Source organism: Hyla sarda, chromosome 11 (assembly GCF_029499605.1).
Source record: "Hyla sarda isolate aHylSar1 chromosome 11, aHylSar1.hap1, whole genome shotgun sequence".
Classification (NCBI taxonomy): Eukaryota; Metazoa; Chordata; class Amphibia; order Anura; family Hylidae; genus Hyla; species Hyla sarda.
The window spans coordinates 102754169-102769744 of NC_079199.1; the positions used below are offsets into that span (position 1 = coordinate 102754169).

The 15576-nt window shown below is 49.8% G+C and overlaps 1 protein-coding gene across 1 annotated transcript in view; it reads right to left on the minus strand.

Annotated features, from left to right (window-relative positions):
• The window catches only part of BAHD1 (bromo adjacent homology domain containing 1), a 116642-nt gene extending 104693 nt beyond the window's left edge, over positions 1-11949 (minus strand). The window contains exon 1 of the mRNA XM_056546841.1: positions 11815-11949. The gene's annotated coding sequence lies outside the window, so the exon portion shown is untranslated. The remainder of the gene's footprint in view (positions 1-11814) is intronic.
• Positions 11950-15576: the final 3627 nt, after the last annotated feature.

The window sequence follows — 15576 nt, forward strand, 5'->3', positions numbered from 1 at the left end:
GGGGACCCATCAGGTTTATTAGGCATCATACATGGGGGTGTATGTGATGGATGATGATGAGATGGTGGGGGGTGTATGTGATGGATGATGATGAGATGGTGGGGGGTGTATGTGATGGATGATGATGAGATGGTGGGGGGTGTATGTGATGGATGATGATAAGATGGTGGGGGTGTATGTGATGGATGATGATGAGATGGTGGGGGTGTATGTGATGGATGATGATGAGATGGTGGGGGGTACATGTGGTGGATGATGATGAGATGGTGAGGGTGTATGTGATGGATGATGATGAGATGGTGGGGGGTGCATGTGATGGATGATGATAACATGGTGGGGGTGTATGTGGTGGATGATGATGAGATGGTGGGGGGTGTATGTGATGGATGATGATGAGATGGTGGGGGGTGTAGGTGATGGATGATGATGAGATGGTGGGGGTGCCTGTGGTGGATGATGATGAGATGGTGGGGGGTGTATGTGGTGGATGATGATGAGATGGTGGGGGGTGTAGGTGATGGATGATGATGAGATGGTGGGGGTGCCTGTGGTGGATGATGATGAGATGGTGGGGGGTGTATGTGATGGATGATGATGAGATGGTGGGGGTGCCTGTGATGGATGATGATGAGATGTGAGGGTACATGTGATGGATGATGATGAGATGGTGGGGGGTACATGTGATGGATGATGATATGTGGGGGGTGTATGTGGTGGATGATGATGAGATGGTGGGGGGTGTATGTGGTGGATGATGATGAGATGGTGAGGGGTGTATGTGATGGATGATGATGAAATGGTGGGGGGTGTATGTGATGGATGATGATGAGATGGTGGGGGTGTATGTGATGGATGATGATGAGATGGTGGGGGTGTATGTGATGGATGATGATGAGATGGTGGGGGTGTATGTGATGGATGATGATGAGATGGTGGGGGTGTATGTGATGGATGATGATGAGATGGTGGGGGGTGTATGTGGTGGATGATGATGAGATGGTGGGGGGTGTATGTGATGGATGATGATGAGATGGTGGGGGTGTTTGTGATGGACGATGATGAGATGGTGGGGGGTGTATGTGATGGATGATGATGAGATGGTGGGGGGTGTATGTGATGGATGATGATGAGATAGTGGGGGGTGTATGTGATGGATGATGATGAGATGGTGGGGGGTGTATGTGATGGATGATGATGAGATGGTGGGGGGTGTATGTGATGGATGATGATAAGATGGTGGGGGTGTATGTGATGGATGATGATGAGATGGTGGGGGTGTATGTGATGGATGATGATGAGATGGTGGGGGGTACATGTGGTGGATGATGATGAGATGGTGGGGGTGTATGTGATGGATGATGATGAGATGGTGGGGGTGTATGTGATGGATGATGATGAAATGGTGGGGGTGTATGTGATGGATGATGATGAGATGGTGGGGGTGTATGTGATGGATGATGATGAGATGGTGGGGGTGTATGTGATGGATGATGATGAGATGGTGGGGGTGTATGTGATGGATGATGATGAGATGGTGGGGGTGTATGTGATGGATGATGATGAGATGGTGGGGGGTGTATGTGGTGGATGATGATGAGATGGTGGGGGGTGTATGTGATGGATGATGATGAGATGGTGGGGGTGTTTGTGATGGACGATGATGAGATGGTGGGGGGTGTATGTGATGGATGATGATGAGATGGTGGGGGGTGTATGTGATGGATGATGATGAGATAGTGGGGGGTGTATGTGATGGATGATGATGAGATGGTGGGGGGTGTATGTGATGGATGATGATGAGATGGTGGGGGGTGTATGTGATGGATGATGATAAGATGGTGGGGGTGTATGTGATGGATGATGATGAGATGGTGGGGGTGTATGTGATGGATGATGATGAGATGGTGGGGGGTGCATGTGATGGATGATGATAACATGGTGGGGGTGTATGTGATGGATGATGATGAGATGGTGGGGGGTGCATGTGATGGATGATGATAACATGGTGGGGGGTGTATGTGATGGATGATGATAAGATGGTGGGGGTGTATGTGATGGATGATGATGAGATGGTGGGGGTGTATGTGATGGATGATGATGAGATGGTGGGGGGTACATGTGGTGGATGATGATGAGATGGTGGGGGTGTATGTGATGGATGATGATGAGATGGTGGGGGTGTATGTGATGGATGATGATGAAATGGTGGGGGTGTATGTGATGGATGATGATGAGATGGTGGGGGTGTATGTGATGGATGATGATGAGATGGTGGGGGTGTATGTGATGGATGATGATGAGATGGTGGGGGTGTATGTGATGGATGATGATGAGATGGTGGGGGTGTATGTGATGGATGATGATGAGATGGTGGGGGGTGTATGTGGTGGATGATGATGAGATGGTGGGGGGTGTATGTGATGGATGATGATGAGATGGTGGGGGTGTTTGTGATGGACGATGATGAGATGGTGGGGGGTGTATGTGATGGATGATGATGAGATGGTGGGGGGTGTATGTGATGGATGATGATGAGATAGTGGGGGGTGTATGTGATGGATGATGATGAGATGGTGGGGGGTGTATGTGATGGATGATGATGAGATGGTGGGGGGTGTATGTGATGGATGATGATAAGATGGTGGGGGTGTATGTGATGGATGATGATGAGATGGTGGGGGTGTATGTGATGGATGATGATGAGATGGTGGGGGGTGCATGTGATGGATGATGATAACATGGTGGGGGTGTATGTGATGGATGATGATGAGATGGTGGGGGTGCATGTGATGGATGATGATAACATGGTGGGGGTGTATGTGATGGATGATGATGAGATGGTGGGGGGTGTATGTGATGGATGATGATGAGATGGTGGGGGTGTATGTGGTGGATGATGATGAGATGGTGGGGGGTGTAGGTGATGGATGATGATGAGATGGTGGGGGTGCCTGTGGTGGATGATGATGAGATGGTGGGGGGTGTATGTGATGGATGATGATGAGATGGTGGGGGTGCCTGTGATGGATGATGATGAGATGTGAGGGTACATGTGATGGTGATGGATGATGATGAGATGTGAGGGTACATGTGATGGATGATGATGAGATGGTGGGGGGTACATGTGATGGATGATGATGAGATGTGGGGGGTGTATGTGGTGGATGATGATGAGATGGTGGGGGGTGTATGTGGTGGATGATGATGAGATGGTGAGGGGTGTATGTGATGGATGATGATGAAATGGTGGGGGTGTATGTGATGGATGATGATGAGATGGTGGGGGTGTATGTGATGGATGATGATGAGATGGTGAGGGGTACATGTGATGGATGATGATGAGATGGTGAGGGGTGTATGTGGTGGATGATGATGAGATGTGGGGGGTGTATGTGATGGATGATGATGAGATGGTGGGGGGTGTATGTGATGGATGATGATGAGATGGCGGGGGTGTATGTGATGGATGATGATGAGATGGTGGGGGGTGTATGCGGTGGATGATGATGTGATGGTGGGGGGTTTATGTGATGGATGATGATGAGATGGTGGGGGGTGTATGTGATGGATGATGATGAGATGGTGGGAGTGTATGTGATGGATGATGATGAGATGGTGGGGGTGTATGTGATGGATGATGATGAGATGGTGGGGGTGTATGTGGTGGATGATGATGAGATGGTGGGGGGTGTATGTGATGGATGATGATTAGATGGTGGGGGTACATGTGATGGATGATGATGAGATGGTGTGGGGTACATGGTGAGAATGATGATGAGATGGTGGGGGGTACATGTGGTGGATGATGATGAGATGGTGTGGGGTACATGTGATGGATGATGATGAGATGGTGTGGGGTACATGTGGAGGATGATGATGAGATGGTGGGGGTACATGTGATGGATGATGATGAGATGGTGTGGGGTACATGTGGAGGATGATGATGAGAAGGTGGGGGGGTACATGTGGAGGATGATAATGAGATGGTGGGGGTGCATGTGATGGATGATGATGAGATGGTGGAGGGTGTATGTGATGGATGATGATGAGATGGTGGGGGTGTATGTGATGGATGATGATGAGATGGTGGGGGTGTATGTGATGGATGATGATGAGATGGTGGGGGGTGCATGTGATGGATGATGATGAGATGGTGGAGGGTGTATGTGATGGATGATGATGAGATGGTGGGGGTGTATGTGATGGATGATGATGAGATGGTGGGGGTGTATGTGATGGATGATGATGAGATGGTGGGGGGTGTATGTGATAGATGATAATGAGATGGTGGGGGTGGATGTGGTGGATGATGATGAGATGGTGGGGGTACATGTGATGGATGATGATGAGATGTTGGGGGGTGTATGTGATGGATGATGATGAGATGGTGGGGGGTGTATGTGATGGATGATGATGAGATGGTGGGGTGTATATGATGGATGATGATGAGATGGTGGGGGTGTATGTGATGGATGATGATGAGATGGTGGGGGGTGTATGTGGTGGATGATGATGTGATGGTGGGGGTTTATGTGATGGATGATGATGAGATGGTGGGGGGTGTATGTGATGGATGATGATGAGATGGTGGGAGTGTATGTGATGGATGATGATGAGATGGTGGGAGGTGTATGTGATGGATGATGATGAGATGGTGGGGGGTGTATGTGATGGATGATGATGAGATGGTGGGGGGTGTATGTGGTGGATGATGATGTGATGGTGGGGGTTTATGTGATGGATGATGATGAGATGGTGGGGGGTGTATGTGATGGATGATGATGAGATGGTGGGGGGTGTATGTGATGGATGATGATGAGATGGTGGGGGGTGTATGTGGTGGATGATGATGAGATGGTGGGGGGTACATGTGATGGATGATGATGAGATGGTGGGGGGGTGTATGTGATGGATGATGATGAGATGGTGGGGGGTGTATGTGATGGATGACGATGAGATGGTGGGGGGTGTATGTGATGGATGATGATGAGATGGTGGGGGGTGCATGTGATGGATGATGATGAGATGGTGGGGGGTGTATGTGATGGATGATGATGAGATGGTGGGGGGTGTATGTGATGGATGATGATGAGATGGTGGGGTGTATGTGATGGATGATGATGAGATGATGGGGGGTCTATGTGGTGGATGATGATGAGATGGTGGGGGTGTATGTGGTGGATGATGATGAGATGGTGGGGGGTATATGTGATGGATGATGATGAGATGGTGGGGGTGCCTGTGGTGGATGATGATGAGATGGTGGGGGGTGTATGTGATGGATGTTGATGAGATGGTGGGGGTACATGTGATGGATGATGATGAGATGGTGGGGGGGTGTATGTGATGGATGATGATGAGATGGTGGGGGTGTATGTGATAGATGATGATGAGATGGTGCAGGTACATGTGATGGTTGATGATGAGATGGTGGGGGTGTATGTGATGGATGATGATGAGATGGTGGGGGGTACATGTGATGGATGATGATGAGATGGTGGGGGGTGTATGTGATGGATGATGATGAGATGGTGGGGGGTGTATGTGATGGATGATGATGAGATAGTGGGGGTGTATGTGATGGATTATGATGAGATGGTGCGGGTACATGTGATGGATGATGATGAGATGGTGGGAGTTTATGTGATGGATGATGATGAGATGGTGGGGGTGTATGTGATGGATGATAATGAGATGGTGGGGGGTGTATGTGATGGATGATGATGAGATGGTGGGGGGTGTATGTGATGGATGATGATGAGATGGTGGGGGTGTATGTGATGGATGATGATGAGATGGTGGGGGGTGTATGTGATGGATGATGATGAGATGGTGGGGGGTGTATGTGATGGATGATGATGAGATAGTGGGGGGTGTATGTGATGGATGATGATGAGATGGTGGGGGGTGTATGTGATGGATGATGATGAGATGGTGAGGGGTGTATGTGATGGATGATGATGATGAGATGGTGGGGGATGTATGTGATGGATGATGATGAGATGGTGGGGGGTACATGTGATGGATGATGAGATGGTGGGGGGTGTATGTGATGGATGATGATGAGATGGTGGGGGGTGCATGTGGTGGATGATGATGAGATGGTGGGGGGTGTATGTGATGGATGATGATGAGATGGTGGGGGGTGTATGTGATGGATGATGATGAGATGGTGGGGGGTGCATGTGGTGGATGATGATGAGATGGTGGGGGTGTATGTGATGGATGATGATGAGATGGTGGGGGGTGTATGTGATGGATGATGATGAGATGGTGGGGGGTGTATGTGATGGATGATGATGAGATGGTGGGGGGTGTATGTGATGGATGATGATGAGATGGTGGGGGGTGTATGTGATGGATGATGATGATGAGATGGTGGGGGATGTATGTAATGGATGATGATGAGATGGTGGGGGGTGTATGTAATGGATGATGATGAGATGGTGGGGGGTGCATGTGGTGGATGATGATGAGATGGTGGGGAGTGTATGTGATGGATGATGATGATGAGATGGTGGGGGGTGTATGTGATGGATGATGATGAGATGGTGGGGGGTGCATGTGGTGGATGATGATGAGATGGTGGGGGTGTATGTGATGGATGATGATGAGATGGTGGGGGGTGTATGTGATGGATGATGATGAGATGGTGGGGGGTGTATGTGATGGATGATGATGAGATGGTGGGGGGTGTATGTGATGGATGATGAGATGGTGGGGGGTGTATGTGATGGATGATGATGAGATGGTGGGGGGTGTATGTGATGGATGATGATGAGATGGTGGGGGGTGTATGTGATGGATGATGTGGGGTGTATTTTTTTATGATGATGATGAGATGGTGTGTTTGTATGGATGATGATGAGATGGTGGGGGGTGTATGTGATGGATGATATGATTGATGTCATGTTTTATACATATATTAGGATTTTCTTATGGTTTATATATGTGATGGTTGAGATGAGATGTTTGTAATGATGATTATGATCATTGTTTTGCGGTTATGATGATGATTGATGAGATGGTGGGGGGTGTATGTGATGGATGATGATGAGATGGTGGGGGTGTATGTGGTGGATGATGATGAGATGGTGGGGGTGTATGTGATGGATGATGATGAGATGGTGGGGGGTGTATGTGATGGATGATGATGAGATGGTGGGGGTGTATGTGATGGATGATGATGAGATGGTGGGGGGTGCATGTGGTGGATGATGATGAGATGGTGGGGGTGTATGTGATGGATGATGATGAGATGGTGGGGGGTGTATGTGATGGATGATGATGAGATGGTGGGGGGTGTATGTGATGGATGATGATGAGATGGTGGGGGGTGTATGTGATGGATGATGATGAGATGGTGGGGGGTGTATGTGATGGATGATGATGAGATGGTGGGGGGTGTATGTGATGGATGATGATGAGATGGTGGGGGGTGTATGTGATGGATGATGATGAGATGGTGGGGGTGTATGTGATGGATGATGATGAGATGGTGGGGGTGTATGTGATGGATGATGATGAGATGGTGGGGGGTACATGTGATGGATGATGATGAGATGGTGGGGGGTGCATGTGGTGGATGATGATGAGATGGTGGGGGTGTATGTGATGGATGATGATGAGATGGTGGGGAGTGTATGTGATGTATGATGATGAGATGGTGGGGGTGTATGTGGTGGATGATGATGAGATGGTGGGGGGTGTATGTGATGGATGATGATGAGAATGGTGGGGGGTGTATGTGATGGATGATGATGATGGTGGGGGGTGTATGTGATGGATGATGATGAGATGGTGGGGGTGTACTGTGATCTGATGATGATGGTGAGTTTCAAGTCTCCGTGGTCTCACGTGATTCGATCGACCAACCAGGGTTCCAGTGAGTCCAGTCTCGGGGTTCGGCGGGGGAGGCCGCCGGGGTTGTGCTCGGCCTCTTAAAGTTTAAATTGCCCTCGTGCACAGGACCCTTGTTCCAAAAGCCGCTTGTCGGACCTCGGGCCGCTACTTTATCCCTGCGGCCCTGCGTTACTTAATCGTGTGGACCGCCGGGAGCTCGCTACCACCTAATGTGGGGGGAACTATACTGCACCTAATGTGGGGGGAACTATACTGCACCTAATGTGGGGGGTAACTATACTGCACCTAATGTGGGGGGAACTGTACTGCACCTAATGTGGGGGGAACTATACTGCACCTAATGTGGGGGGAACTATACTGCACATAATGTGGGGGGAACTATACTGCACCTAATGTGGGGGGAACTATACTGCACCTAATGTGTAGGAACTATACTGCACCTAATGTGGGGGGACTATACTGCACATAATGTGGGGGGAACTATACTGCACCTAATGTGGGGGGAACTATACTGCACCTAATGTGGGGGGAACTATACTGCACCTAATGTGGGGGGAACTATACTGCACCTAATGTGGGGGAACTATACTGCACCTAATGTGGGGGAACTATACTGCACCTAATGTGTAGGAACTATACTGCACCTAATGTGGGGGAACTATACTGCACCTAATGTGGGGGGAATTATACTGCACCTAATGTGGGGGAACTGTACTGCACCTAATGTGGGGGGAACTATACTGCACCTAATGTGGGGGAACTATACTGCACCTAATGTGGGGGAACTATACTGCACCTAATGTGGGGGAACTATACTGTACCTAATGTGGGGGAACTATACTGCACCTAATGTGGGGGAACTATACTTCACCTAATGTGGGGAGAACTATACTGCACCTAATGTGGGGGAACTATACTGCACCTAATGTGGGGAAACTATACTGTACCTAATGTGGGGGAACTATACTGCACCTAATGTGGGGGAACTATACTGCACCTAATGTGGGGAGAACTGTACTGCACCTAATGTGGGGGGAACTATACTTCACCTAATGTGGGGGAACTATACTGCACCTAATGTGGGGGGAACTATACTGAACCTAATGTGGGGGAACTATACTGCACCTAATGTGGGGGAACTATACTGCACCTAATGTGGGGGAACTATACTGCACCTAATGTGGGGGACTATACTGCACCTAATGTGGGGGAACTATACTGCACCTAATGTGGGGGAACTATACTGCACCTAATGTAGGGGAACTATACTGCACCTAATGTGGGGGAACTATACTGCACCTAATGTGGGGAGAACTATACTGCACCTAATGTGGGGGGAACTATACTGCACCTAATGTGGGGGAACTATACTGCACCTAATGTGGCGGGAACTATACTGCACCTAATGTGGGGGAACTGTACTGCACCTAATGTGGGGGAACTATACTGCACCTAATGTGGGGGAACTATACTGCACCTAATGTGGGGGAACTATACTGCACCTAATGTGGGGGAACTATACTGCACCTAATGTGGGGGAACTATACTGTACCTAATGTGGGGGAACTATACTGCACCTAATGTGGGGGAACTATACTTCACCTAATGTGGGGAGAACTATACTGCACCTAATGTGGGGGAACTATACTGCACCTAATGTGGGGAAACTATACTGTACCTAATGTGGGGGAACTATACTGCACCTAATGTGGGGGAACTATACTGCACCTAATGTGGGGAGAACTATACTGCACCTAATGTGGGGGGAACTATACTTCACCTAATGTGGGGGAACTATACTGCACCTAATGTGGGGGGAACTATACTGAACCTAATGTGGGGGAACTATACTGCACCTAATGTGGGGGAACTATAATGCACCTAATGTGGGGGAACTATACTGCACCTAATGTGGGGGACTATACTGCACCTAATGTGGGGGAACAATACTGCACCTAATGTGGGGGAACTATACTGCACCTAATGTAGGGGAACTATACTGCACCTAATGTGGGGGAACTATACTGCACCTAATGTGGGGAGAACTATACTGCACCTAATGTGGGGGGAACTATACTGCACCTAATGTGGGGGAACTATACTGCACCTAATGTGGCGGGAACTATACTGCACCTAATGTGGGGGAACTGTACTGCACCTAATGTGGGGGAACTATACTGCACCTAATGTGGGGGAACTATACTGCACCTAATGTGGGGGGAACTATACTGTACCTAATGTGGGGGAACTATACTGCACCTAATGTGGGGGAACTATACTGCACCTAATGTGGGGGACTATACTGCACCTAATGTGGGGGAACTACTACCTAATGTGACTTAATGGTTTTGTTCCTTTTGTGCACCTATGTATAAATATATACTTAAAGGGGTACTCCGGTGAAAACTTTTTTTCTTTTAAATCAACTGGTGGCAGAAAGTTAAACATATTTGTAAATTAGTTCTATTAAAAAATCTTAATCCTTCCTGTACTTATTAGCTGCTGAATACTACAACGGAAATTCTTTTCTTTTTGGAATGCTCTTTGATGACATCACGAGCACAGTGCTCTCTGCTGACATTATTATAATAATAATAACGCTTTATTTATTGTTGTCCTTAGAGGGATTTGAACCCAGGTCCCCAGCACTGCAAGGCAGCAGTGCTAACCACTGAGCTACCATGCTGCCCTTAGCATACATCTGCTATGCACGGTTGCTAAAATGGACAGAGATGTCAGCAGAGAGCTCTGTGTTCCAAAAAGAAAGGAATTTCCTCTGTAGCATTCAGCAGCTAATAAGTACTGGAAGGATTAAGATTTTTTAATAGAAGTAATTTACAAATATGTTTAACTTTCTGCCACAAGTTGATTAAAAAGAAAAAAGGTTTTCACCGGAGTACCCCTTTATATATATATACCTCCTATGTTTAAAATTACATTTTATTTTTCCAATTAAGAGGGGTTTGGTGAATGCGTATATGAAGCTGGGGGGGGGTTCAGCACCTCCAACAAGGTTACAAACCACTGATCTATTTCCTATATTCTTACACTGAATATTTCTGCTTTTCCACAAACACATGTAGCAGAGCTGAACTTGCATTTAACTCTTTGAGTGCTGCAGCTTCTGTAGAACACCTCATGACCCATCAGGAGTGAAGACGTGACAGGCTCGGCCCCTCTACACCATCTCTTCTCCTCCTCTGACATCAAGGAGAACAGAACAATCTGATGACTAAGTCCTGAGAGCGGCGCAGATCCCGTCACACCTCAATGACAGGTGACATCACCCGAGACGTATGAATGGACCTCACAAGTCCGGACGACCCCATCATAGTCCTCGGTGGGTGGGACTTGAGGACTTATGGGGGTAATTGTGGTCAGAACATGACCTGAGGGACACTCTGCCCAGAACCTCAGGCCTGAAAAACTTCATCGTAAAACCTCGTCTTGGCATCTACAGCTCGATGCCACCCTCAAAGGCATCACAACAGACAACACTGCCATGATACCACCCACACGGGCACCATAACTGGCACAACTCTCCAATACGCTTTCCTAATAGCTTTGTAATTATAAGTCCCCGTCAGCTGTATCGGAACTAGAATGGACTCAAGTACAAGGTGCCATCTCACGGGCAGGGAGCGGGTGCCAAGGAACCAGTCATACTACAACGTAGAAGAAGACACCAACATATGACATCAAACAGGTGTGCGGCACCCAAGGCGGGCACGTCCATCATGTGGGAGGCACTTTGGTCACGCAGAGTGACACGGAGCCGCCCAACAGGAACATGGCAAAGTCTGGGCACCAATTCCAGATCAATAGACTTTATAACAACAGACGGGCGCAGCATTAAGTCCACATATGACAAATCTGCCATCGACGAGCCGGGGCGAGGAAGAGGAGGGAGGTCTATAGACATGAGGAGAGCGGAAAACACCAGGCTCTTACCTGGCACACAGGCTGAGGCAGGAGCCACATCCCAGGGGGCAGCCTCCTTGCGCCATCTTTCCAGGGATCCTGGATTTTCCCCGAGTCTCAATTTGCATTAAAAGAAAACACACGAAGAGCAGAGGAGGAGGAGGAGGAGGAGAAGAGGAGCAGCAACAGCAGCCATCTGTGGGGAGGAGGAGTGAGAGACGGTGGCTACAGGAGAGGGGAGGAGACATAGACCGAGAGGAATGACAGCTCCGGTCTGCTGGAAGGAATGCCAAGCCGATACAATGAGGGGACAGCGCAGGATCGTGGAGAGTCCACCAAGTACCCTATGGTACGACGGACCAGGAACGATTGCCGGAACACCGGGGAATGACGGAACAGATGTGTCCACAGGGGACGGAGAGACCCTCCCAATCTCAAGACTCTACAGACGAAGAGGAACTCAAAGGGGAACCAAGCGTGCCAGCGACAGACGGGACAGGGCAACCCCTGTGCCCAGCGACACTCAAGGAAGGTGGGCTCCTTATAATGGACCTTCAAGAAATAGTTAACCCCTTCTGGGACTGGCCTATCTTGGCCTTCGGGACCCAAAGTTGTCGTGCTAACTTTTTATCTCTTTACGATGACGTAGCTGTGTGAGTTGGAGCGTTATTTTTTTAAATGGCACCATTTTGGGTTACATAGAACTGGACCCGGACTTAAAGGGGTACTCCGCCCCTAGACATCTTATCTCCTATCTGCCAATGGGGACCCCCTCAATCTCCCTGCTGCACCCAGTGCTTGTTTAGAGTGTCGGGTGCAGTGACGGAGGCTCGTGACGTCACAGCCACGCCCCCTCAATGCAAGTCTACGGGAGAGGGCATGACGGTAGTAACGCCTCCTCCCATAGACTTGCATTGAGGGGGCGTGGCTGTGACGTCACGAGTGGGTAACGTGACTGTGATGTAACAAGTCTACGCCCCGCATCACCAGTCATCTAGGACCCCCGCGATCAGACAGCTTGGTGTCTAGGGGCGGAGTACCCCTTTAAGGATCTGCCTGAAAACAAAACTGTCTGGTTCTGTCCACAACAACCAATCACAGCTGAGATTTCAGAAGGTTCATGGTTGCTGTGGTAAAAAACTGAATCATTTTTATTAACCCCTTCAGGAGGATTGATTGGAGTCTCCTGTGGGGAATTCACAATGCATATCAGAGCAAACACCAAGCCATGAGGTGGAAAGAACTGCCAGTACAGCTCAGAGACAGGATTGTGTGGCACCATAGAGAATTGGAAATAAATGTGGTGCTGCACTGAAAGTTCCCAGGAGCAGAGGCCTCCATAATTGTTACATGGAAGAAGTTTGGCGCAATCGTTTCTCCTGCCCAGATGTGAGGAACTTCCAGAAGGTCCAGAACCCTCACTGCAGCCTCCACAATCTGGGCCAGAAAGAAGCTTCTCCTCAGGAATAACACATGGAAGACGCCAGAGATTACAGAAATCCCATACAGACTAAGGCAAACAAGATTTTCTGGTCTGATTAAACCAAGATTGAGCTTTCTGGCCTCAATTCTAAGCATCATGTCTGAAGGAGACCAGGTACTGCCCATCACCTGCCCAATACTATCCCTACAGTGATCATGGTGGGGGCAGCATCATGTCTGGAGGAAACCAGGCACTGCCCATCACCTGCCCAATACCATCCCTACAGTGATCATGGTGGGGGCAGCATCATGTCTGAGGGAAACCAGGTACTGCCCATCACCTGCCCAATACCATCCCTACAGTGATCATGGTGGGGGCAGCATCATGTCTGGGGGAAACCAGGTACTGCCCATCACCTGCCCAATACCATCCCTACAGTGATCATGGTGGGGGCAGCATCATGTCTGGAGGAAACCAGGCACTGCCCATCACCTGCCCAATACCATCCCTACAGTGATCATGGTGGGGGCAGCATCATGTCTGGGGGAAACCAGGTACTGCCCATCACCTGCCCAATACCATCCCTACAGTGATCATGGTGGGGGCGGCATCATGTCTGGGGGAAACCAGGCACTGCCCATCGCCTGCCCAATACCATCCCTACAGTGATCATGGTGGGGGCAGCATCATGTCTGAGGGAAACCAGGTACTGCCCATCACCTGCCCAATACCATCCCTACAGTGATCATGGTGGGGGCAGCATCATGTCTGGGGGAGACCAGGTACTGCCCATCACCTGCCCAATACCATCCCTACAGTGATCATGGTGGGGGCAGCATCATGTCTGAGGGAAACCAGGTACTGCCCATCACCTGCCCAATACCATCCCTACAGTGATCATGGTGGGGGCAGCATCATGTCTGGGGGAAACCAGGTACTGCCCATCACCTGCCCAATACCATCCCTACAGTGATCATGGTGGGGGCAGCATCATGTCTGGGGGAAACCAGGCACTGCCCATCACCTGCCCAATACCATCCCTACAGTGATCATGGTGGGGGAAGCATCATGTCTGGGGGAAACCAGGTACTGCCCATCACCTGCCCAATACCATCCCTACAGTGATAATGGTGGGGGCAGCATCATGTCTGAGGGAAACCAGGTACTGCCCATCACCTGCCCAATACCATCCCTACAGTGATCATGGTGGGGGCAGCATCATGTCTGGGGGAAACCAGGCACTGCCCATCACCTGCCCAATACCATCTCTACAGTGATCATGGTGGGGGCAGCATCATGTCTGGGGGAAACCAGGCACTGCCCATCACCTGCCCAATACCATCCCTACAGTGATCATGGTGGGGGCAGCATCATGTCTGGGGGAAACCAGGCACTGCTCATCATCTGCCCAATACCATCCCTACAGTGATCATGGTGGGGGCAGCATCATGTCTGGAGGAAAACAGGCACTGCCCATCACCTGCCCAATACCATCCCTACAGTGATCATGGTGGGGGCAGCATCATGTCTGAGGGAAACCAGGTACTGCCCATCACCTGCCCAATACCATCCCTACAGTGATCATGGTGGGGGCAGCATCATGTCTGAGGGAAACCAGGAACTGCCCATCACCTGCCCAATACCATCCCTACAGTGATCATGGTGGGGGCAGCATCATGTCTGAGGGAAACCAGGTACTGCCCATCACCTGCCCAATACCATCCCTACAGTGATCATGGTGGGGGCAGCATCATGTCTGGGGGAAACCAGGTACTGCCCATCACCTGCCCAATACCATCCCTACAGTGATCATGGTGGGGGCAGCATCATGTCTGAGGGAAACCAGGTACTGCCCATCACCTGCCCAATACCATCCCTACAGTGATCATGGTGGGGGCAGCATCATGTCTGGAGGAAACCAGGTACTGCCCATCACCTGCCCAATACCATCCCTACAGTGATCATGGTGGGGGCAGCATCATGTCTGGGGGAAACCAGGTACTGCCCATCACCTGCCCAATACCATCCCTACAGTGATCATGGTGGGGGCAGCATCATGTCTGGGGGAAACGAAGCACTGCCCATCAACTGCCCAATACCATCCCTACAGTGATCATGGTGGGGGCAGCATCATGTCTGGAGGAAACCAGGTACTGCCCATCACCTGCGCAATACCCTCCCTACAGTGATCACGGTGGGGGCAGCATCATGTCTGGGGGAAACCAGGCACTGCCCATCACCTGCCCAATACCATCCCTACAGTGATCATGGTGGGGGCAGCATCATGTCTGGAGGAAACCAGGCACTGCCTATCACCTACCCAATACCCTCCCTACAGTGATCATGGTGGGGGCAGCATCATGTCTGGA